Source organism: Acartia tonsa, chromosome 7 (assembly GCF_053477335.1).
Source record: "Acartia tonsa isolate MP-2025a chromosome 7, ASM5347733v1, whole genome shotgun sequence".
NCBI classification, from domain to species: Eukaryota; Metazoa; Arthropoda; class Copepoda; order Calanoida; family Acartiidae; genus Acartia; species Acartia tonsa.
In genome coordinates, this window is record NC_137266.1 from 16,141,278 (window position 1) to 16,168,873 (window position 27,596).

Sequence of the window (27,596 nt, forward strand, 5' to 3'; positions counted from 1 at the left end):
ACCTAATTTATTAAAGAGATTTTGACTATGAAAAGGGTGTTTTTATTGTAAAAAAGTTACTGGCAGCCTAAGCTTCTGACAAAGATAAGCTTTTAATTTTGCTTCTAGACGACGTAATTTTATTATTGAAATTTCTATTATAAGCAATGAAAATCTTTCAAAATTTTCATTGTACTAAAAAAACATTTTGAAATGTCTGTTACTTTTTTGTTATTAAAGCTGGAGGCTTAAAATTTTGGGTATTCCCTCTACTCATGGCAGTCTTTCAGCAGTTAAAGCAGTGTATTTCTTACAGGGTTCCTTTAAACATCCTCAAATAAAACTAAATCTACATTTTAGATAAATATTTTGAAATAATCAGTAAATAATCTAAATAAAATTAATTAAAGTTTTCTTAATGTTTTTTTTCTAGCGCTAGAGACATAAGAGGATAGTGACCCTTTATTAGTATTTCTAGCTTATTTGCAAACTGTAAATTCTTTTTAGAGATGAACATTCACAGCGTTAATTTTATTCAGGGAAGTTTTCTGCAATATGAACAACAAGTATATTCTCTGAAAAACAGAGCTCAATCTTTAACAAGATCCTTAGATTCATATTGACAGATATATGGCTTACCTACATACAAATATTGGTTAATACTGCAAAAGTCCAGATTTTATGTATTCAGTATATGTACTTGTTTAAAACTTATTTTGTACTTATTTAGTATTGTTTGTGCTTTGTTTTCAAAACTTTACACATTTGTGAATTGTATAGAAAATTTACTCTAAAAAAATTATTTGAGTAAGTATATGTATAAGTAAAGAATAGTAGAATTTCTCAGGATAAAGTTAGCTCTCTATAAATTAATCATCAAAAAAAAATAATTGTGCTATTTCTTGATTAGATCTTGTATATAACAAGAAAAAAATAATGGTTTTTGTCTGCTAATATCCTTTTTTAAGTTTGACAAGAAATGGGGTCAGATGGAATATCTAGATGCATTACATCTATTTTTATATCATGATAATTTCTATCAATATTTTACTTAAATCATTTTAAATTCTGAAAATTGAAAGCTTTTTTTAGATCGTACAAAATGATTTTTTTGAAAATGTAAAAAAAAAAATACTTTTTTACAGTTAAAGTATTTTGAATTGAGTTATTTTCAGTGTTAGTGGGTGTTTGAATAGATTGTTATATTTGTTCTTTAAAAAATACTAGATTATAACAAAAAGGACTTAAATTTGAATTTTACTAATATTGAGTGATTGAATCTTTTAAACTTTAAAATCAAAACTTTTCTAAATTCTCTTCTGTATTGCCTTTACTTCACTTTAGCTTTTTTCTTTCTATTTTTCTAATCTTTATCTGTTTCTCTGTAAATGTTGAATGAATATGTCTGCTGTGAATGATTGTCTGTGTTAGTGTCTGAAAACTAGTAAAACCTTTCAGATTTTCAGACCTAGATTTCTAAAATGAAATCCTCAAAATGAGACAGAAAGGGGAGAAGTTAGAAGGAACCTGAAATAATGGAAAGATGTATAATGATATATTTCAAGTAATTATATTGAGATGATTAGGTAATAAAGGAATTGTTATGTAGAAAATATGTTTGCATCATTATAGCATTAAACTTGATATGGATTATTATACAAGTTATAATAATCTAAAACTTACATATTTATAGCCATCTATAATTTTCACAAAAATAGGAGAAAGGGTAGGCTACCCACCTACCATCAGGGAATAGATTTGAAAGTCAAAAGGTATTGTTTATTTTTTAGCCTTTTTTTACTAACTAACAATAGCCTTAAATCTGCCCAGAAAAGCCTAAAAGCTGTTTCAAAGATGGACAGACAGACCCATATTTACTTAATATATTATTTTGGGTTAGGAATGAGTTATTAAATAAAAAAAATGCATAAATTAAAATTTAAATCCCAAGGTAATAAATGATCGAGCGATAATGATGATACAATGCTATAATAGAGTTATCAGTATGGCTGAGAACCAGTTCTATCCACCTCATATTAATTGATTTCCAAGAGATACTGAAAATATAGATTATTTTCTCATCTCAAACTTTATTCCCACCTTTCAAAAATATGAAATTAAATGAAAATTATAAATGCCATTTAATTCAATATAAAAGGTTCTTACTGTCGAAAAATTTTCCCACGCCAAAAATATGAAATTAAATAAAAATTATATATGTCATTTAATTCAAAATAAATGGTTCTCATGCTCAAAAAATTTTAAAACAGTATCATTTAAATTAAAATACTAGAAAAAAGCTAAAAAAAATGGATTTTTAATCAAACCAAATATCGCGTTTTTTGTAATGGAATGTACATTTTTTAATAAGTGCTTTTACTTGCTTTAGAAATATTTAAAATGATTGAATGACACACAGGTGTAGACAAATTCAAATATTACAAAGGAAAATTGGTTTTAAAAAATCAGAGAGAAGGAAAGAAGGATGAATTTTCTGGAGAATGGCTGGCACGCAAGTAGGGTGGCTGGGAAGGATGGTTGGGTAGACAGGTTTTCATTTCACGGTATACTACACCCACCCACTTTATACCAAAGTAATTTCTGATAAAGGTGTTCTTAGTATACAACAAAATTTCAATAGAATCTGTTTGAAATTAAAATTAAAGAAAAAAATGTTAAATATCACTTAAAAGTTTTCTAATATGAATTCTTTAAGACTTTATTTAAATTGTCTTTTGTGTCTTCAACTCAATTGGTTCATTTTCTTTTTTAAAAAAATTGGAATAGTAAATAAATGGGTTTACTTTACTGCTGAATAACTAAATATGTAAGTCAGTCTCTAATTATGGTGTGTATCATATATCACTTCCTCATTTGTTTTTTTATAGAATGAAATTTAGCTAAAACACATTAGCACTTTGTTTAAAGTATAAAATAGAGTACATAATTCATATGTAAAGTCGGTGATAAAACATGAATGCTTAACCAAAGCTTTATTCTATTTTTAGTACTTATAGAATACAGTATAAATATATAAATCACAGTTATTAGGCCTCTTTACTCTATAGGCAGATTTTCAAGTATAATTGGTCACAGTCCTTTATTCTTGAACCTGAAAAGCTAAAAATTGTGGTAATAAATTCAGTTGGTAGAAGAAAGTGTAGTACCAAAGAGGTTAGTTGCAACTTAAAGAAAAAAGTCTGTTTATTACATTCAAGCTTTTATGTATTACAAGTTGCAATACTAAAAATAAAGATTACTAAAACATACCATACATGTTAGTTACACTTGTACTTTGAGTATCTGAATGTATTATAAGTTTGCTGAGCAAACCACACAGCTGTGGTTGGCCAAATTTTATTCAAAGAATACCTAGCTACAACTTATTCAGAGGGAAGGAAACGCTCATATTTACAAGGGGTTTGAAAATCTCCATTTTGAAGGCAAATTTTATTCAGAAAATATTTGATTTTTAATATTTTTTTTCAAAAAATTTATTAATAGAGTTGGGTAGGACTTCATAATCCTTTTCATAACACTTTTAGGGATTAGAGTAAAACACTAGAGGGACCAATAGTTAAACAATTGTATCTTCCCATCGCAACCACCTTGTACAACCTTTCTATTGGGTTATTGAAAATCAACCAATAGTGTGGCTTATATTAACAAGTCAAGCCAAGTAGCAGAAAATAATTTAGAAGCAGACGAAAGAGGTCTTTGAAAAAGGAAGGGAGGTGGTTGTCTGTATACACATCTATACTATAGATCTGTTTTTGGTGGTTTTAAATTGATTGTAAGCCTTTATCCACCATCAATTGTCCTATCTCTAAATCCCTGATTGTTGTATGATTTTGCTTCCTGGTTTTAATGGATTATTACAGACAGCACATTACCTGTTTTGTGTTATCACAATTTTTATTATAAATCAGAAAACAGAGAGAAAAATATCAAAAACAGTTTTGTTAAATTTGATGTTTTTTAAAGGCTATTTTGAAAGAATTTAAAGATCTCGGTAATTGCCATTCCAATTACCAATGACTTATCCTATGCCTATGGTTCCTCCCATTACTAGAAAAGCTCACAGAGGCTATGGTTAAAGCCAGGGAGGGAGGGGAAATTAGATTAAAAATTACACTGGAGCCAAAAATTGTATAACTTTGTGTATGACTTAAAAACTGGAGGTGCTTTGATTGAATTTTGGTTGTTTGTTTTCAAACTATTAGTGTACAAACAATTTGGATATACAAAAAAAAGTAAGTTTGTTCATTATTATTGGTGATAATTATCAATTTAAAGCCCATTGTCTTATCCCTTTAGAACCTTTATTTTCTGTTTGTGTTTAAACAAGATAAGGATAAGCTACAACATGTTTTTTCTTCTATTTTTCCATGAGATTTATATTCCCTGTCTTAGGAAACCAAGATAAGAACGGGAACATCATTGTGCAATGAAGCGGAATGTAGAAACCTTGAAAATATCAATATTTTATTGTTCTTCTATAGACATACAAATGAATCTTTTGTGTAACGTTTTATGCTTTTTGTGTCTAGTGGATTCACCGCTAGCCTCTAGGGTTCTATGAAGTGTAAAGAAATTATTTTATTTTTGGTTTGGTTATTTTTTTTAAAATTCACTGTTGATGTATACAGTTTAAAACAATCATAGAACCAATGGTAAGCTTCACATATAATAAGAAAAAGGTTATCTGTTGCTGCGATCTTTTGCTGCAACAAAATACCTTATCTTATACTAATGTATGATACTGATACTTTACTGACAACTTTGAATGAATAAGATGAGTTACTACTTTTAAATACAGGCTCTGATAAAAATCAACAACAATTAAATCTATAAACGGGACTGTGCTTTATTTCTTATTTTCTAAAATTTCTAACAGCTTTTTGGGGAAGTTTTCGACAATTTGGATGGTGGTCGTATTATTCCCCTTCAAAAAGTATGTCCAAATTGACACTGATGCTTATCAAAACAAAACAAAAAAAACCTTTGTGAGTAGTCTGACAAAAATGGGCCATGAAAAAATGTCTCAGTGCTTTATTGTGCACCTGTAAAAAAGTTTTTTTTTGTAATTTAGACCTGTCCAATATTTTAGTGGCGAAGCTACTCTTTAATTCACAGTGTTTGTCCATTTGAAGGTTCAATATTAACACATGGGAGAAAGGTGACTTCTTAGCTCCAATGCTACTTAATAGACAACTTAAATTTTTACTAATAAGCATGTGCATTATGTAATTTACTTTAGTCTGACGAAGTAAAAGATTTGTTAAAAATCCAACTTAAAAAGACTACTTGAAATCGAACAAATATTTGCCAAAAAATTTAACAATGAAAATATCGAAAACAGGAAATAATGAACAGTCCTAGTATACAATACATACATGGTAAAACTAAGTACAGTTAATAATGGAACAAAAGAGTTTACTCAGCTACCTTTTTGTTAAATAAAGAGGGATAAAAAGGAAATATGTCCTTCAGACTTTTAGTATACTTTCCCTTTTTGTCCTTTTACTTTTTTGTGCTACGAAAGAAGACAGGATGTGTTTGTATTGTATGTACTAAAATATCTCACTAACTTTCTTTACAATAAAGATTCTTACAGGTTTTTCCATCTATTTGGGGTAGAGTACCCCACCAACCCGCGACCGTGGCATCCGCTCGTCGTCGGGAAGGTGATAGATTCGAATCTCGGTCCGACACCGCGTCATAACTAAAGACGTTAAAAATGGTTCCTACTGCTGTTATGTCAGATGCGCGACATAAATAGTTAGACTAGGGGGAATGCCTTGGCCCAAAACTGGCGCAACTCATTACCATGCACAGTTAGGACTTCTCAGACAAAGGTCGTCCAATCAAAGGGTTGGTTGTCTGATGGGTTTGATACCCTAGGCGATTGAGCGCGTTACACTGCAATTTAAAACGCAGAGTATGTTCAAAGGTGACGAGGAGAGGTTTTGTGCCCGAAGCGTCACCGCGCCCCTAGAGTCAGTCAGAGTACCCCACCACTAACAAGAGAAATCTCTCTTAAAAATTCAATATCAATTCTATACGGTTATTAGAAATATATCTTTATAATAGATTAATTTTATCTAATCATATAAAGTAGTAAGGGTTTTTTCGTATAAAAGCAAGAGATCTCGGAAATTGCCCTAATAAGTTGTACATTTTGGTAAAGGTTTTTAATTTCCTTGGGTGGTTTTAGTATATTTTCCTGACATACCCCGCTCTTCCCTAGAAATTTGGGGCGAATCAATTAGTTTAATTTAAAGTACAAAAGGCAGGGTTCGGAAGCCGCAGCCGCAGCCTCAGCCTCAGCCACCATCAGCCGCGCGGCTTACGAGAAGCCTCAAAATCAGCCGCGCGGCTTCCTCAGCCACCCAATAAGCCTCAGCCTTAGTCGCAGCCGCGCGGCTTAAAGAAAACATAAGCCACTGTAAGCCTCAGCCGCATTCAGCCACTGTAAGCCTCAGCCACTGTAAGCCTCAGCCACAAAACTCCAATTCAGCCACATTAAGCCTCAGCCGCACTAAGCCTCATTCAGCCAACGCCCCTCTAAGCCTCAGCCGCAATCAGCCGCGCGGCTTATAGTTGGGGAAGCCTCAGCCACACTCAGCCGCGCGGCTGTTAATAATTTGAAGCCGCAGCCGCACTCAGCCGCGCGGCTTCAAGAAAGCCTCAGCCGCAGCTGCAAAGTTATGATTATGCCGCAGCCGCAGCCGCGCGGCTTGATATTTGTAAGCCGCAGCCTCAGCCGCAGCTTAATTTTTTAAATTCAGCCGCAGCTTTGACACAGCCGCGCGGCTGAGATATTGTAAGCCCCAGCCGCAGCCGCAGGTGCTAAATTAGTACAAGCCTCAGCCGTCAATTCAGCCGCGGGGCTTAATTTTCATTTAATTTTGTCTGTCTGAAGCTTAAGATCTCAGCAACCACTGAACTGACAATGTTGTCCTTCTCAGGAATCCTTTTACTAAAGTAACAGGATGTCTGTGTGTCTGTGTATCTGTGTGTCTGTACCGAAGGATCTCTCTAACCGCTGAACCGATCGGGTTCTCCTTAACAGGGTAGCTTCTCATAGGTCCTGGGAAGGTTTATAACTATTTTTTTGGGGGTGGGACACCCCCAACCCCCCAAAAAAATTAAAATCCCCCCCCTCAAAAAAAGAAATTTTTTTTTAAATTTTTAAAACTAAAATTAAAAATGAGGGGGGAGGCCCCCCCCCCCCTAAAAAAAAAAATTCCCCCCTCCCAAAAAATTTTTTTTTACTTTTCTTTAAAAATTTAAAATAAGAAATTGGGTTACTAAATTTGACTCTCTCTCTTCCTCAAGTGCCCCCTAGAGGCCTCTAGGGGCGTAGCCGCTAGTTATATATATATTGACATTGGATGGTTTTGAGCTAATTTTGGGGTGGGGGTCAGACATTTCCATCGCCAAAAAATAATTTTTTTAAATGTTATACTTTTAAATTTTTTTATATTCTTTTATAAAAATTTTATCTTAAGTTTTTTTTAAAATTACAACATAGAAACTACCATCTCGAACAACTACAAAAAGTTTGAACCTGTAATGTCTTCTACACTGTTATGCCGGGGTTATAAGTTCGAATTTCACCAGGAGCAATACGTTTTTGAACGTTGATACTTATGAATATTATTGAATACTATTTATAGGGTAACTGCCCTACTGACGTACGTTTGCCTAATTTTATTGTTTTTAAAAGATACAAATTTTTCAGAATTTACTTAATATTCACTATGAATTTGTATTATCTTAAATTTTTTTTCTTGTACAAGTGGCCTATTTAGCTCAATGGTAGAGCACTCGTCTTGTAAACTAGGGACCGTGAGTTCAAACCTCACAGGGGGCAATCAATTTTTGTGATACTCAAGTTATATAGTAGCTTCTCTTTTATTTTTCCGTTTAGGTACGCAATACTTGTTCTATATAATTAAGCTTCTCCTACTTAGATATTTCTTCAATTTTAAATGTATTTAATACTTTGTGGTTGATGAGAGACACTGAAAAAGTTATGCAAAAAAAAGATTTATACATATTTAATTTTTTATAGTATTTTTAAATTAATGAAAATAATTAAATTAAGATTTAGGGAGGGGGGAGGGTGTGTGTGTGTGTTTATTTTGAACACAAATTATCCTAATATGTTTTCTAACAAAAAAAATTTAAACAGCGATGTATTTTACTTTTTAGAGTTGGTTAAAAAAAGGTCTGTAAAATGCAATAAATTGTCCTGTATAATATGCAAAAAAATCTACATAAGAGAGAGAGAGAGAGAGAGAGAGAGAGAGAGAGAGAGAGAGAGAGAGAGAGAGAGAGAGAGAGAGAGAGAGACTGAAAAATATTAAATTCATCTATCATCACCAGGATTTGAACGCATGATTATCATAACTGAAAGCCTGCACTTTGACCGCCATACCACAGGAGATAATAGATTTCCTTCAAATTAATAAGATACATAGAGAGAGATAAATAAATAATAAACTGAAAAAAATTATTTACATCTATTATCACTGACATACGATAATAAACTGAAAATTTTTTTAAATTTCTAATGTCACCAGGAATTGAACACATGATCTTTATATCTAAAATTACTTTTAGTATACATCTTTGTAAATAAATAAAGATTGATTTTGACTCCATAATAAGATTCATTTAAGTCAATATATCAAATACTTAAACATTCTGAAGATATTAATACATTACTGGGCAAGTTATGGAGAGTTTAGTTTAGTAGATTTAACAATCACTTTTTTTTGTAAATAAAAGACAATTCATTGTGTTATGCGGACTTCCTATATTTAGACAAAAGTTTATTTTTTGTTTGAAACAATAATAGGAGAATGTATAATGTATATCTATAAAGGTATTTATTATTGTATATTCAAAACCCACCCAACCCCCCTTGAAATCCTTTAAAATGATGGACAGTTATAAAATGCCATTTCCCGAAGTTGCACGCGGTCATACACAATGTTGGAAGGTTAGCTAAAATTTCAGATATTTTTTTTTGCAATTTGATTTACTTATTTTCTCCATAAAATCTAAGGGATGCTTTCAGGATTATCTAATTTGTGCTATGATATAAAGATGAATTTTTCTCAAATCATGAATACTAAGATCTGAAATTTGTGTCACCCTTCTTTTTTAAAATGGAATCTTTACAGATTTTTTTATTTGATGGTAAAATAAAATCAACCACAGAAGAAATTAAACAAAAAAGCTAAAGCCCCTTTTTTTGTTGAAAATAATGTTTCAGGATGATGATTTTTATAAGAATCAATATCAATAATGTATCATAACAGAAGGAAACAATTATTTTCACCAATTTATCTAAACCTGGATGGTACATCCAGGCATTTCTAGTTTGTAATATTATTAACTAAATTTTAATATAAAATTGCTTTACACCTATGTTCTAAGGGTTAGTGCACCATAATGTGTAAGAAAGGTTTTCTGTTCAATTCCACCAAGAATTACATATGATTATTTCTAAAACCTTGTATAAAGTATGGAGAGTTATTTTGTCTGTAGATTAAGAATTCGATAACTACTGAACTAATGAAAACTTTTTAAATTGCCTTTTCCAAGTTTTTGAATTTTTTAAAAAACTAAAATTAAAACTAAAATTTTTTTTTTCTTCTGGGATTCGAACCCGGATGATAGATGGTTCAAAGCTGTTACCGTACCAAAAAGCTATCAGAGCTCCAATATTTCAAAATGAAAATTTGTCTTATTTTTAGATCATTAAGTATTATGATGTCTGTTTGTTTGTCTCTCTATATGTTTGTACTACAGGATCTCGCTAACTACTAAACCGATATGGTGCTCCTATTCAGGGTAGTTTCTTATAGGTACTGGGAAGGTTTACAACTATTTTGGGGGAGGGTACCATCACACTACCAGAAAAAAATTGCCTTAGAAAAAAAATTAAACATCACCCCAAAATTAAAAATGGGATTTACTCGCCCCGGCCCTCCCCACCCAATAAAAATCACCCTACCCCCCAAAAAATTATTTTAATTCAGTTCTTCTTTTTCCAGTACCTATTGTTTAGTATTTTTTGTAATAACTTCATAATTACATTGTCATTAAGATTATGTGACATAAAAAGTTAGTCATAAAAATTATACCCATGAATAATTGTAATGAAAAGCACTTTTGTAAAAAAAACATTTTTCATAAGAGGTAAGTTTTTATGACAAATACATTTATTGCAAGTGTACATATGATAAGCATTTTAAAGACGATTATTTTTAAGACAAATTTAACCTGCGTACCATGGCTCAACATGTAGCGCATCTGCTTGTCATCATGGAGGTAGTAGGTTCGAATCTTGGAGTGAAAACTGAAGACGTTAAATGGTTCCTACTGCAGCTATGCTAGGTATACAAAATGTAAAGTTAGAGTATGAGAATTTCCTTGGCTCGTAAACAGGCGTAACTCATTACCATAGGACTTTCTGGCAGGTAGTTGGTTGCTGGATAGATGTCACTTAAATTGGAAAGAATTGGTTCCCCTTAATTATCCAAGGTTCAACAAGAAGCGCATCTGCTTGTCATCAGGGAGGTAATAGGTTCGAATCTCGGCCAGACACTGCGTTATAACTGAAGACATAAAATGGTTCCTACTGCTGCTATGGCAGGTGTGCAACATGTAAAGTTGGAGTAGGAGGATTTCCTTGGCTCATAAACAGGCGTAACTCATTACCATAAAACTTTCAGGCAGGTAGTTCCATAAAAAAAAGTTGGTTGCTGGATAGTTGTCACTTAAACTAATACAGAAAAGGAAAGAATTGGTTCCCCAAGGTTCAACAAGTAGCGCATCTGCTTGTCATCAGGGATGTAATAGGTTCGAATCTCGCGCAGACACTGCGTTATAACTGAAGACATTAAATGGTTCCTAGGTGCTAGGTGTGCAACATGTACAGTAGCAAAGGAAAGATATAATTCCCCTTAGTTATCCTTGAGTTAATGTCATAGAAACCCTCGACCGTGGCTCAACATGTAGCGCATCGGCTCGTCGTCTGGGAGTTGATAGGCTTTGTACTGCATCATAACTAAAGATGTTGAAATAAATTCCTACTGCTATAAAACTTGTATAAAACTTTGGGTACCAGTATAAAACTTTGGGTATCAGAATAAATTTTTGTCTATTAGTATAAAACTTTGGGTACCAGTATAAAACTTTGGGTACCAGAATAAATTTTTGGCTATTAGTATAAAATTTTGGGTACCAGTATAAAACTTTGGGTACCAGTATAAAACTTTGGGTACCAATATAAAATTTGGGTACCAGTATAAAACTTTGGGTACTCGTATAAAACTTAAGGTACCAGTATAAAACTTTGGGTACCAATATTAAAACAAAATTTTAGTTATTAGTATAAAATTTTGGGTACCAGTATAAAACTTTGGGTACCAGTATAAAACTTTGGGTACCAGTATAAAACTTTGGGTACCAGTATAAAACTTTGGGTACCAGTATAAAATTTGGGTACCAGTATAAAATTTGGGTAACTGTATAAAACTTTGGGTACCAGTATAAAACTTTGGGTACCAGTATAAAATTTGGGTACCTGTATAAAACTTTGGGTACCAGTAAAAAACTTTGGGTACCAGTATAAAACTTTGGGTACCAGTATAAAACTTTGGGTACCAGTATAAAACTTTGGGTACCAGAATAAAACTTTGGGTACCAGTATAAAATTTTGGGTACCAGTATAAAACTTTGGGTACCAGTATAAAACTTTGTGTACCAGTATAAAACTTTGGTTACCAGTAAAATTTGGGTACCAGTATAAAACTTTGGGTTCTAGTCTAAAACTTTGGGTACCATTATAAAACTTTGGGTACCAGACTAAAACTTTGGGTACCAGTATAAAACTTTGAGTACCAGTATAAAACTTTGGGTACTAGAATAAAACTTTGGGTACCAGAATAAAATTTGAGTACTAGTATATAATTTTGGGTACCAGTATAAAACTTTGGGTACTAGAATAAAACTGTGGGTACCAGAATAAACTTTGGGTATCAGTATAAAACTTTGGGTACCAGTATAAAATTTGGGTACTAATTCTGAATCAAACATTTGAAAAAATCCTGCTGTCCTCCCCCCTCTTCCCTCCACTCTTATTCTCACAACCCCTAACCACCCTCAACTCTCCAAAAAATGTCCTAGAATGCATTTAAAAAATCCAATTTAGCCGAAGCCTCAGCTGCAAAGCTTATTTTATAATCAGCCATAAGATCAGCCGCAAGGCTTAATATTGTATTCAGCCGCAGCCGCATTCAGCTGCGCGGCTGAATTTAATTCAGCCACAGCCTCAGCCGCACGGCTTTCAGTAAGCCGCAGCCTCAGAATCAGCCGCGAGGCTTAATTATGTTATCAGCCACTCTCAGCCTCAGCCTCACTCAGCCACGCGGCTTAATTTTCCAATCAGCCACTGTAAGCCGCAGCCGCTATGAGCCGCGCGGCTTTCAGTAAGCCGCAGCCTCAGCCACAAATCCTTCAGCCACTGTAAGCCTCAGCCACCCTCAGCCACTGTAAGCCTCAGCCGCTCGAAGCCTCAGCCACAAAATTCCAATTCAGCCACTGTAAGCCTCAGCCACCCCAATTCTTATTAAGCCTCAGCCGCATTCAGCCGCAGCCACTCTCAGCCGCACTAAGCCTCAGCCACTCTCAGCCTCAGCCACTTCCATAACTTTAAGCAGCCGCAGCCGCAGCCGCAGCCGCAAATTAGGATTCAGCCGCAGCCGCAGCCGCGCGGCTGATAGCGCGGCTTCCGAACCCTGACAAAAGGTAAAAAAAAGACTAAATAGGTAATAAATCTTAAAATTTACATTATATGATTATTAACCTTCTACTTTTCTTGTGCCCAAAACATTACATATGTCTGAAATGATATCTTGACGAATTACATTTGTTACATACATATGATAAATATTTATGTAAATTGTCTAAAAACATGTACTCAAAGATAATCAATTATTTTATTGCAAAAAATAGGATTAATTTTCCATTCTTATGTCTAGATGGGTTCAACAGTATCAGCCGTATTTAGCATTATGATGCAAGGCACAGTAGCAACCAGAAGAATTAAAAAATTTTAATATATAGAGCTTAAACTGATCCACCAGCTGTTAAGAAAGTCCAAGTTTTTTTTGGGTGGGGGGAGGGTAAAATTAACATGAAGGGAAGAGGTGGGAAACCTAAGGTTTTAAAAATTAACCTGATTTATAAAAACCAAGAGCATAAAGAAACATCCAGAAAATTTAAGTAATTTGGGTTCTTGTTTTTTGGGGGAGGGGGTAGGCTTCTTATGTATCTGAGGTATTTTTATCAAAGTTTTATTGCTTTTTTAATTAAAGGTCAGAAACAATACTCTATCATAACAAAATCCGTGGCCCCCATAATATATATATATATATTATGGATATAATGTGCTGATGAGACCTTCCATTTTTCTCCATTCTGATCTGTAATGTTGGATAATTAATCAACATATACCATCCAAAATAGGCCTACAGGGAATATAATTTATTTTAAAAATGTACTGTATAAGCTTGGGTGTGTATTCCTTCAAATGGCCTGAAACCACCTGCTTTAAAAAAAATAAAATAGAAATAAGGGGTGTGGGGTAGTATTTAGTGGTATTTACTGTAGGACAGTTAGTTTATTTTAAATTGGGCACTGGTTAGCCTCTTAGGGCACCCTAGGTGAAGGCCCTGCAGGGTTAGGGTCTCCCGGAGGGTGTTAGCCATTAGATAAAAAATACAATTCTTTTATTCTAAATATATTTAATATAAGGTAGGGAAGGGGGGAGGCTTTGTGCTCGACTAGGCCTTTTTGGGAAAAATAATGTAAAATAAAAGGATGTGAACTTTTTTTTAAATGACAAATAAATCTAATAACCTATGACGATTTTAGATTTTGCTTTAAAAAATCAAAGCTTCTCTACATTTTTGTTGTTTCTGTTATTAGTCTATCAGTAACAGATAGCTGTCACCATAGCAAAAGATTTTCTATAAAAAGAGGAATAATTTTGGAATTAGGTATTCTCTAAAAATTACTAGAAAGTTCTTTTTTAACAGTTGTTGAGTTTTATTGACATAAAATGTTTGAAGTTATTCAATTAACATTTTCAAAATCCTTTTCTTTCTTAATATTTATTACTATAGCATAATTTCTCTATGATTATGATTCTACTTGTTTGTGCTAAAGCATAATGAATATTTATATCTTGACTCCAATAACCTTCAATAGTTTTTATGAAAATTAAACGAACCCCTAATTATAAAAAACGGCAAATCATATTAACGTTTTAGATTAAGATGTATAGTATAAATTAGACACTGCATGCTCTATTTAATGATTCTCAGATAATTCACATCGAAATGAAACAACCGTTTAAATCTCTGAACTAGACTAAGTAGACTTTGTGTCAAATTACCCTTGGAATCATAACGAAAAAAAATATTATTAATATATTTAATAACAGCAAATAAAATTGCATTGCTCCTCTAACAGTTTGAACAGTAAAAAGACAAATGGACAAAAAAGCATAAAAACTAAGCCACTTTAAATACATTGTTTCAGCTAAAAGTGTCCCAAGCCAACTTGCTAAGATATTATTTTACTGGAGCCAACCTCATTTACTCATCTACTTTACATAATCAATATTTTGTCAAATTCTTCATTTTGCTCTCGGCTGATTATCTAGTCTATATTAACCAAGGTTATTCAAATTGAAGGTGAAACATTAAAGTCTAATAATAACTTGTATGGCTACAACCGGCATTAAAGGAATGTTTTTTAGGGCTAGCCCCATTCAAAGTTATTTAGTCAGAATTATGACTTTAAAATTTTGTGTTTTATGATTTTTCCAAAATCATATACTATTGATAAACAGGTTTTTGAGACATTATTGGTCTCACACTTATAAATGTCTTTTTTATATATATAAAATGGGCAAAGCAAATATGATAATGATTATTGATTTTTGTCAATGGTAAGTAGGTTAAATTAAGCAATTCATTTGTTCTATTAATTAAAAACACTGTTATTACTTATTATTATATTATCTACTAGCGGCTTCGCCCCTAGCCTCTAGGGGCTTTGCCCCAAGAGGTGATAAAAAAAAATTATGGCGAAAATTGTAAAGGACAAAGGAAATCTCCTTCAAAAAAAAAAAAAAAAAAAAAAAAAAAATGGGGGGGATTTTTTGGTTTTTGGGTGGGTTGGGGGTGTCCCACCCCGCAAGAAAATAGCTTAAAACCACCACAGGACCAATAGGTAGATACCCTGAAGAGTAGAATCCGATCGGTTCAGTGGTTACCGAGATCTTAAGGGACAGACGGACAGACAGACATAGTTCTACTTTGTATTATAGATAAATAACATTTGAGAATACGTAATGCAGTATAAATGTTAATTTAAAAATAATCTAAAATTCAAAGTGTACTTGGTTCATCTATTATGATCTTTAATTTTTAGATAAATATAATAATGTCATGTATGACAAAAAATTTAATATTTTATGAATAAATTATGAAAATATATAAACATGGAATACTTTAGCTACTGAAATGTAAAATATACGTGGATATTATAACAGGGGACATTTTGTCATCAATTTAGCATGCTAATGTGGAACTCATTTATTGGCCAGTTTGTTTTTCCAGTAAGAGGGAAGGTGAGGGGTAAAGGAGGTGGATAGGGAGTATCGTTATTAAGCCAGCTGCGAGTATCACTTTATTAGAGTACATGAATATCTGATGCAGAATCCATGCATTAATATTTTGATAAATCCCAATATATCTTCGTATTATGACAGTTAGACTAAAGTAAAGTGTTTGATAATTACTCAATTTACTGGTTAAACCGGGAAGGGGGGAGACATTGAACTATAAATGTAAAAGTATAGATGTATATTCCTGACAACTACTGCTCCAAATGGCGAAGAACATTTTGCTAGCATACAAAAAATAATTTCATTAAACTTTACTTTCTAAATTCAGTTGTTTGAACCTTACAGTTACTCATTGAAAAAGAAAAAGACAATTTTGTTTCTAAATTATCAATTTTGACCACTTTTTTCAAAGTTTTTAGAAATACAATTTTCTATTTCTCAAAATTATGCTTCTGACAATAATATTTAATTCATAATTGACTTCTCCGATTTACATTTACGGATAGACCCTGGCGATAAGAAAGTGTCGTATTAAATAATTATAGAAAAGTTTTTCTTTTAAAATTCTTTAAGCTAGCCTTTAATAAAATGTATTAAACAGCTATTAATCTTTCCTTATTGAGACAAAGATATCAATTGCCTCATTGTTGCTCACTGTGAGCTTCTTGATGATAAAAGTTTAACACAAACCCAGCCACCTTCCTATTGTCACTGTTTTGTATTTTTAGTGTAAAACTTTTCTTCTATTTATATTTTTATGTTTGACTACTATTTTATATTAAAAAATCAAATATCCCCTTCTTTTATGAGATTCCTGGTATTAAATCTCCACCTTTAAAAATAAAATAATGAAAAGCTTAGGCCTCCTTGCCAGAAACTAAATTCTGAACTTTTTTAGTCTCTTATCACAGCGTGGAGGAGAGAAGTATAATTGTTGTCTGGTAAGGCAGTAAATCTATTTTAATTTGGTATGGAGCCCCACCAAATGTGACAGCATCAATTACCATGGAAAAAGAAACCACGACAGATATTGTTGGTTTATATTGGGAAGAAAGAAAGAATTACCAAAAATTTATTTTCACTATGATATTTATTGGTGAGGTTACGTGTTCGAATCCCACGTTTTAACTAAAGACGTTAAGAAATATTCTTACTGCTGCAAAGGTGTAATTTGACAATTAAAAAACAAAGACGCAGATGTTAGATTAGACAGCCCGCAGCCCTAAATGTAGCTGCTCTATGATTGAACAAATATAACAACATTCATAATTTCATAAGTAGCAAAGCACAAACATTATGGTTGGATATACGGATAAAGGGATTAAACCCTTAACAGTCAGGCCCCTTGCCGCACCTTAATCAGGGGGGGGGGCGTTCAACGCCCCCCCCCCTATTATCTCAGTCCCTATTAGAGCTAAAGTGCTAAAAATATTTGTGCATGTCCCCTGTTTGGTAATGAATTTCCGACCTTAAGTGGGTCAAAGTCAATTTTCGCTTCCTTCCCCCTTTTATTTACCTTTGTTTTTAGGTCCTTTTTTACTTAAAAATTTCAAACGACTGTATTTTTTTTATTTTTGAAGCTAGAAGAAAATTATTTTTGCAGAAAATTTTTATCTTTTTTACTTTTTTATTTTTGAAGCTAGGAGAAAATTATTTTTGCAGAAAATGTTTATCTTTTTATAAATTTTATGTTAGAAATATCAAAACATAATTTTCAGCGGCCGCAGCTGTACTTGGCGGCTGCCAGCCGCCGCAGTCGGCGGTCGGAGGGAAAACGGCGGCGGATCTTTATGAAATTTTAATACGTTATGTAGACATGTTAGAAAAGCTTAAGTTTAAAATTTGAAGTCTCTAAGTCAAAAATTGCGGCCACATGAACCCTTTAAAGATTTCTGGAGACCTGGAGGATCAGGACCTGCAGGATCATACCTGGAACCTGAAATTGACTTGAACACCTGTATTTCATATGAGGATGTTCTACTACAGGATATTTTAGTATTTTGGTAGGATAAAATGCTTAGTTTAAGTCAAAAAAATATTTTTGTTCTTTACCTGGATGACCCTGCCAGGTTTGCTGGCATCCTGTGCCCGCCAGGATGGAGATATTCAAAAAATTCCAACTCTCAGTTATGTGTCATACCCAAGCTTAAAAAGTCACGCAGTTTGGGCTCTTTATCTTTCACACACAGAAAATGAGATAGATAAAACCGGAAGGGGGGGCGTTCAATGACCCCCCCCCCCCCCCCCCGACCGTTAAGGGTTAAACTGCAGATGTTTAGTGGTAATGAATTAAGAATTCATTTATAGAAGTAACAAGAAACCTTTACATATGCAATTTATACATGTTTAGATTTTAGAACAAGAATGAGAACCTAACGGAATAAGTAAATTATATATTCGATGCTCATATTTCTCTATTTCTAGGGTATTGAATCGTGTATCTGTTATTGTCTGACTACAAAATTCAATCTTATCAAGGGGACAATTTATTGGCTTAATTCAATATAGAAAACTAATTTCAAGTCTGCTGCCTTCATTCTTAAACAACAGGACAAATTTGACCATAATAGGCGAAGGGTTTTCTATATTCTATAAATTGATTTACCTCTTGGTTACCAAAGTAGGTCCTAAAAGTGCATTTTGATGAGGTACGCTTGATTTTTGCCGCGGCGTTCCCCCAATTATCTTTTATAATGTAGCGCTTCTGACAAAGCAGCTGTAGATACAATATTAAACGTCTCTAGCTATTACTCAGTTTTGATCAAGATTTTAACCCATAACAACTACAATAAAAAACGGATGTGCTTTTGATTAAAATTTGAGCAACAATTGTAATATAATAAAAATGTATTACGGACGTACAAACGGACAGACGTAAGGACATATCCTAGTATAGAGAAGCTGCGCTTCAAACAACAATACAAAGAAAGATATTTATTTGTTATAGGAAAAATATTAACAAATAAAACAGAGAGTTTTACATGGATGAAAAATCCATGAAAGCGAAAAAAAATCAGTTATTGGATTACTAAATAGTTACTAAGTTAAGATAATTTTTTGTCTGAAGCTAATTATCTCGGAAATTACTGGTCCGAATTGAATGTTCTCTTTCAGGAAGCTATATAAATAGGATAGCTTTAAACTATTTTTTTACCTTCTTTATCCTTCTTTAGAGGCTAGGGATGAAGTTATTAGTATATTAAAAGAAACGAGGCAATTCACTTTTCAGGATAATAAATTTAAATATATACTTAAATATATAAGTAAAAGTATAACATTATCTATTCCAAAGTGTATTTATCTGAAGTTTTTAAAAATATGTTGATTATACCATAGCTATGCTTTAAATAATACAGCTGTTTTAAAAAGCATTCTTTTGGCATCTAGTAATTTCGCCTCCAACCTTTTTTAACCAAACTATTTTAGAGAGTTTCTCAATATACTCCTTTTTTCCTTCACGAATATAGAGCTTACCTGAAGTTTAAGAACATATACTTTTGAGTATTATTCAAGATCTTGTTAAAAACACACAAAAAATCATAAAAATAGTGCCAGTGATCTTATAGGATAAGACAATGGACGATGAATTTAGATACAACTTTAATGATGATAAACAAATCATCCCTCCTGTAGATTAAAATTGTTAAAATAATGACTAACATGAAAACATTTCAAATATTAAAAAGCTACGCTTTCAAACATTGTTTTCTTGGCATTTTCATACTTTTTCTTTCAAACTTTGGTATGTACCTTGTTATAATACCTCTATGTAGGCCAAACTATCTTGTTGAGCTGTTATTAAAATCTGAATCTTCAAAATTTTGGCACAACCGTGGATTTTTTCCTCGCTAGGGTTCTTCATGAAAATTGAATATTTATTTTTATTTAAGACGATTACGGCCAATTGAAGATTTATGATGGGATTATTATCAGGGAGGGAGATGACATTGTATTAGAATTTAACCTGTTACCCAAAGACTGAGATAGACTTTTTTATTCAGTCGTGATTGGTTGGTACAAACTAGCAGGTTAAAATGTTTAAAGCAATAATAGGATTTAGTGACTTACACCATTTAATCTCTCAGGAATCATAAGGGATAAGACAAATTAGAAGATGATTAAAGTCCCTCCACGGATTATGACGGCATACGATATAATAGCCAATGGGAGGCCAGAATACACTGTAATTGACCAATGCAAATGGTAAAATTAATGCTGGCCTCTCATTGGTTATTCTATCGTATGATGTGATAATCTGTGGGTGGACTAATCATCTTCGACAATGGACGTAAAATGATCATACATATAATTACCCCCTCTGCAGATTAAAATTATTGGATAAAAATTTTACTCATTTGGACACATCCAACCAAAATTTTAAAACAGTTTTTGATCCAAGAATAAGATAACATAGTTATAAAACTTTGGGTACCAGTGTAATTTACAGTACAACATCTCCCCCTCCCTTCTTGAGATCTTTTCTTATTATAAAATGAAAAATCGGAGAAAAATTGGAGAACCCTAGATTTCGTTGAATCTCTCTTATAATTCAATTTAATTTGGCAGAATGATTCCCCAACCCCAGGCCAAATTTCTGACCTAATACTTCACATTTGAAAAAAAAAGAATATAAAAGAATAATTTGCATTTCTAAAAAATGATATTCATAATAAAATATTATGATATTTGTATTTGATTTATAAATACTGTGTTTGGTTTTTGATGATGAGGTTTTTTACTCTATATTTTGTCTGTTAGTCAAACTCTCGGTTATACACTGTTTTGCAAACTTCTTATTCTATGTGATTGTGTGTGTGCCCCAAAAGATCTCATCAACAGCTTAAAGAAAAAATTTAGGCAAAAGAAGGATTAGGGATAAAGGTACAAACAAAAAATGATAACATTAAAAATACAGGGCTGCAAGGATAGGAAAGTAAACATTCTTAATAAAACTTAAAGACAATTACAATTACAATTAATGATAGATGATTGGACTCTGGTAATTTGAATCAACCGATCAAGATTTAATTTAAAAACCTACAACTAGGATTTATAAAACTTTGTGTATCATTGTTTGTCATTTAAAGTCAAATGTCCCCTCTCTTCCTAAGATAAATTTTGTCACTTTTGTTCTGGTAATCCCTAGGTTACCCAAAAAGACTTCTGAAATATTTTTATTATTTGACCTCTTATACATTTTCAAAAATAACTTTTTCCTACGATAAAATTTTGAAAATGATGTACATATCCTTGAAAAAGCCAATATAAATACATAAAACCAATTGTTTAAAATGGACCAATTTTCTAGCTTCTAGGGATATCGAGGGTGTGTAATTGTATGTGAGGGGGGGGGGGGAGTGCAAACCAATTGGCCCATGCATAGAGTCATTGAGGAAATTGGAAATGGAAGATGCAAGGCAATACTAATGTATTAAAAGTGGGATAATTGTACCTGAGGGGCAAACCTTGGTGCACAAAACAATGTTTATAAGGATACTCTGTGTTTAAAAGAAATTTATAAATAGAAATTTTGATTAACATTATTGTTCAATTTGAGAACGAAAATATTCAGTTTTTACTGCCTATTTTATATGATCCTTTGACTGGGTATTTTTTTGTTTTTTATTTTGACCACTGACACTGCGAAGAGGGTTAAGACAAATGACAATAAAAATTATCTCTCCTGTAGATTAAAATTATGGATTGAAAAGTTTGGACAATGTTTTTTTGAAGATTGATGAGATAAAAGTTCCCAATATTTTAAAACTAGAGTTGGCTCGATATAACTTTCTCGCTATTGGCTAGTTTTTTATAAGTACATATCTATTTATTTATTTCTCAATAAATCAATTTTCCTCCCCCGCTATATCTATCTAAAAGAAAGAAGTAAATATTTAATTATTTCAATGATTTAAAAAGATTTTTTAAATTACCATCACCAAAGGGTTAATATGATTAAAATTTTAGTTTTAATATTTGAACACACAAAAGGAAGTGCCACCACAATCGAATTCATTTAAAACAGAGTTTTCTTAAATATACTATATTATAAATTTAAATTTTCTTTTTTATGATTAGAAATTAAACACTTCAATATTATGTAAAAAGCAACATGAAATTTAAAAAAAAATATTTTTTATAAAGTAAAATAATGGGTCTTATTGTTCTGGCCAATGAGAGTTTATTATGGATTATTGGAGCACTATGAGTTTTAAACATTTATTCCTTGGAAAACTTGAGCTAATTTATAGACATTTATTTCCTATATAGATCTGACATGGATCTTGAAGCAATAAAATAAGCTGTTTTGTAAATGTTAAAAAATGGAAGAATCTATTAAATAAAAGTTATCGCAAATATACTTAGTGAATAAACAAATGAGTGGGAATGTTTATACATCTCTGGTTACTTTTTTTTATAAATTCTTAAACTGCGGAGTGTCCTTTTATGGCATGATATCAACATATTTTATACTAAAGGCCACTACAATTTCTTTTTTCTTTCATTTTTCTCACTTTACTTTTCTTATCGTACTTTCATTTTTGTATCTTTCTAGTTATCTTTGTCATTTTGAATATAATTCTAATATTTGATTTGTCAGCCTTTTACACAGCCACCCCAGAGTCACAGCCAACTTCAGTAACATCCACTCTAAGACTTACTTCGTTTGACACTTAATGAACCAATCAATCAAAATTTAAGATAAGTCCCCAAAGTTATTAAGCAGTCGAATAACAAAGAACACAGTAATAGTGTCTGGCTGATTATGACGTAACAAAAAATTAGCCAATGAGAGGCCATTATTGACCAATGGTAAAATTTATAGTGGCCTCTCATTGGCAATTTTTTTTTGTTACGTCATAATCAGTCAGACACTATTACTGTGTTCATAACAAACTTTATTTTATAAGATAAATTCACTGAGTGAAAAAGTCTTTGATACTTCCCAGCTATTTATTGAAATATATTTCGGTGGACATTGCACCCTCTTCAGTCTAAATGACATAAATCATATTAATTTAATTTACATATTAAAAGATAGGTAAAAATAAAGAAATTTGTAGAAATATAAAAGCAGAAAATGTTGCTAAAAAAAGAAGAAAATAATATGATCAACCTTGAGTTTAGTTGGATGTTGAAAGTAAACTGAAAGGAATTTTTTTTTTTTAGCAGGAGAAAATAATCAGCAGGGGGGGGGGGTGTTTAAAAAATACATTAATATACATGAATTTTATTATTTAACATTTTTATATGAAAAAAACTCTTTTCTTTTTTATTAAATTATCATTCAAAATTAAAGTTTACTTTTATTGATAAAGTATTTAGAATTAGGTTATGCTGCATAGATACTGTAGAATAAAATTAGTATTTAGAGGTCAAGTTGTTTATACATTATTATTGATGGTTAAAAAACAATTTTTAGAAGGTTATTTTGAAAAAAATTTTATATGGGAGTGAGCTATCATTTACTATATCTATTAGAGTACTCCAAAGATTTTTAAAGAAGTAACTGTTTATACATAATTATGATAATAAATAGTTTTTGTTTATAAGTTTAGGTCTTGTTATAACTTTGGGGACTAGTGTGATAAAATGTCCCCCCCTTCCTGAATTTTACCCACCCTTAGCCTCACTCAGCCTAAGCCACTCTTATAACACGTTAAGCGTTAACCACTTTCAGCCTCAGTGACCATTCCATTTCTAATATATTTTCGAAAACATTTTATCTTTCCCTAATCAACTATTCTTTCAATGTCTCCTTATATAAAGTCACAACTTTTTGTTTTTTTCAACTCTATTACCATTCTTCTCGCAATTATAAGAGACCACTATAAATTTAACCATTGGTCAATTACAGTGTATACTGGCCTTTCATTGGTTAAATTTTTTTTACGTCATAATCTGAGTCAGCCACTTTTACTAGGTTCCTATCCTATACCTAACCCAACTAGAGGCCCTAACCCTGCGGGGCTACCAAGTACCTAATATATCCTATGCTAACATGACTTAAAGTAAAAACACACCAACGAAAAATTACCACCCCGCCTTATTTTCAATTAATTTCAAAATTATGGGTGTGGAGAGGGGTGGGTTTCATTGCTCAACTAGTCACTTTGAGGGAACACGCAAATATTTGATATATATATTATATATAGGTCAACAGTATTATTGCACAATTCTACCAACTACACAAACATTCAGTACTTGCAAAAAATACAGGGATAATACACAAAAATATCTACTCAATTTTCAATTTTAATATGCTTCCTTTATTAGCTGTTAAATTTGGGAGTTGAAAGGGTTTTTAACAGGCATAGTTCTTTCCATCCCTGAAAGAAATACCAATTCATTTATTTTTTTTCATCCCTCGGTGTCAAAATTTTGGGGTAACTTTGGACAGTGCAGATTTTCTTGAAAATATTTTAAGAATTGTTTTGTCTTTAGTTTTAAAAATTAGTTGATTTAGAGGGCACCTGGTGTTTGCAGTTAGTGAGATCCTTCATTACACAAAAACAAACAGAAATTCTGTTTCTAATATAAGAATTAGTTCAAGATTTATTTTCTATTCTAAAGTACCATAGTAATTTTCCAAACAAAATACACTAAAGTGTAAAGTATTTACCAAAAATGCTCCTCTTTAGGTCATTTTGATAAATTTTAAGTTTCCTTTCATATATATTTCTTATATATCTTGTATTATTTTTATATTTTCTTTTCTTTAGATATACGATTTTTTAAATAAATTTCAAATTGGCATTCTTTTTTCAAAAGAAATAGGTTTCATTTCATTGACGATCAATAAGACAAACCTTTTGGCTCTTTATTAGGATGACCCTTTTAGGCTTTCTATCTTTTACACAAAGAAAATGAGGAACAATATCCAAAAAAAAACAAAGCTCAACAAATCCAACAACCAACGGAACAATAACAAAATCCAGGTAAAATATTCAATGCAATCTACATATATGAAAGAAAAAGCAACACCAGGTTCTTAAAACTAAAACTTTAAATGACTTAGTATAGATGTTTAGAAAAACAGGGAGGAGACACTGGACTGTAAATTACAATGGTACCCTGAGATAACCACGTCACTTTTGGCTGATAAAACTTTGAATATTTTACTGAATCTTAATTGGTTGGTTCAAACTTGAAGAATCCAATAATGTTTTAACCATTAATTTTATCTTGACAAAACGAAAAATTTTGTCAATAATATTTGTAGTTGTGAGTAAATTTTCATCCATTGTCTTATCCCGTATGGACCCTGGTCAGAGTAGATGTTAAACTTGAGGAAATAACTATTTGTCAAGAGGTTGTGCATTTATATGCAACACAGTTTTTAAATAGCATTTACAAATAAACATTATAATTTATTGCAATATATTTCCTAATTTTAAAAATATAAATAACTTTATTTATCCAAGTCTAAATAACACATGTTATACAATATCTTACCCTAAAAATAAAACAAGAATTAGATATTATATTATTTCTTTACCCTTAATTATCTATAAAAGTATTATATGGTATTTCTGCATTATCAAGGAGGTGGGTAGGGGGGGGGGGGAAGGGGTAAATATCCGAATAAGTGGGGTAATTCACCTTTGTTACTAAGATTTTTATAGGGAGAATTAAAAAACACCCATATTTTGTTCGGTAGTGGGGGGGGGGGGGAGTTAAAAACATCACTTCTTCCCCTCTGCTCCTTCTTTCTTGGTATTTCAGTTTCAGTTTTATCTTCCTTTCCTTCTCTTACAAATACAAAAAAGCTTTCGTATAATGAAAAAAATAATGATATTTTCACATTTGTTTCATATAAGATTGAACAAGAGATAACAGAATAATTCTTTTAAAAACCCCATCTCTTAAGACAATTCAATTAATACTAAAGACAAACAAATATAAATGTGTGTACTGAAATTTATATTTTGTATACATTGTTTTGTATAGTACAGTATAGTACATTTCAAACGTTATTGGGAAATCTAAACAATTTAAATTTTATGCACTAATTACCCTTAAAATGTAATCATCATCATTGCCTTTTAGTTCTCGGCAGAACGTAGGCCATGCACAATGGTTCTCCAATCTTCCTTTTTTTGGGCACGTTTTGAGGCATTGCTGAAAGATGGAATTTTCTTTTCTTTCAGTTCACTTAAGAGTTCCCTCCTCCAGGTTGTTTTTGGTCTACCTGGTTTCCTCTTTCCTACGTGGGGGTTCCAAGTCAAGGCTTGATTGGTTATATCATCATGCCCTTTCCTTAGAGTGTGCCCCAGCCATCTCCATTTTCTCTGTTTTATTGTCAGTTTAATGTCTGACATTTCACTGCGCTCTAGAAGCTCAGCATTTGTGATCTTATTTGGCCAAAAGATCTTGTGGATTCTCCTTAGACATTTATTGACATATGTCTGTAGCTTGGAGACCACTGTTGTGTTTAGGAACCAAGTTTCAGCCCCATACAGCAAAACAGAGAGAACATTTGACTTGAACAGTCTTAACTTGGTCTTTATGGAGATGTTGTTGGAATTCCAAATTTTGTTCAGGCTGGCAAAGGCTGTCCTAGATTTGTTAATTCTAGCTTTAACATCTGTTAAAGTGCCTCCAGCTTCATCAATTTTACTTCCAAGATACTCAAAACAATCTACATCCTCAAGAATTTGGTCTCCAATAGTAATTGGTTCTTGGGAATTTGCATTTAATCTGAGTATTTTGGTTTTAGGAACATTTATTTCTAGTCCAACTTTCTTGGAAGTTTCAGCTATCCTGTTAGTCCTTCTTTGCATTTGACTTCTATTGCTTGTTAACAAAGCGATATCATCAGCAAAGTCCAGATCTCCTAAATATTTGGGATTGCCAAATAGCTCCCAACAAATGCCATCATTACTTTCACAGTTCTTCATGATCCAGTCAATGGCAAGGAGGAAAAGGAAGGGAGAAAGAAGGCATCCTTGTCTGACGCCTGTTACAATCTCAAAAAAGGTTGATAGTTTACCTTTATACATTACATTTCCACCTCCTTTATGATAGATAGCTTTAATGATATTGATTATCTTTTCTGGAATGCCATAGTGTCGGCAGATTTTCCAGAGAGATCTTCTGTCTAAAGAATCAAATGCTTTTTTGTAGTCAATGAAGTTTACAAAAAGCTCAGAGTTCCATTCCTTGGATTGCTCTATGATGATTCTTAGAGAGGTTATCTGATCAATAGTGGAACGGTTTGGTCTAAATCCAGCCTGATTAGGTCTTAGCTTTTCATTAACCTTCTTCTTTATTCTATTAAGAAGAATCTTACTAAGGATACGGCCAGGTACTGAAAGGAGCATTATCCCTCTGTAGTTTCCACATTGGGTCAAGTCTCCTTTTTTGGCTAGTATTGAGATATGTCCATTCTTCCAGTCCTCTGGGCATAACTCATCATTCCATATCTTTGTGATCAGAGGTAGGAATGCCTCAGCAGATGTATCTAGGTCTGCTTTTATGACCTCAGCTGGGATGTTATCAGGTCCAGCGGCCTTGTTATTTTTCAAACTTTTAATGGCCTCCTTGATTTCCAATAGATTTGGCGCTCGACAGTCAATGTCAAGTGCATCTGAGGGTGGAATCTCAGTTTCTTCCTCTGGAACTGGAAGATTCAGCAGTTCAGTGAAGTGCTCTGCCCATCTATTTAGAATATCTTCATCAGTTTTAAGGAGTGAACCATCCTTGTCCCTGATGTGTGATCCTGATTTGTGTACTTTACCTGCAATGCTCTTAGTAATCTCATAGACATCTTTCATTCTATTTTGATTAAAAGCATTTTCTGCTTGCATAGCAAGGTTTTCCAAGTGTTCTTTTTTGTCAATTCTGACACTTCTTTGGATTTCCCTGCTGAGCATTTTATACAGGTCTTTATCTT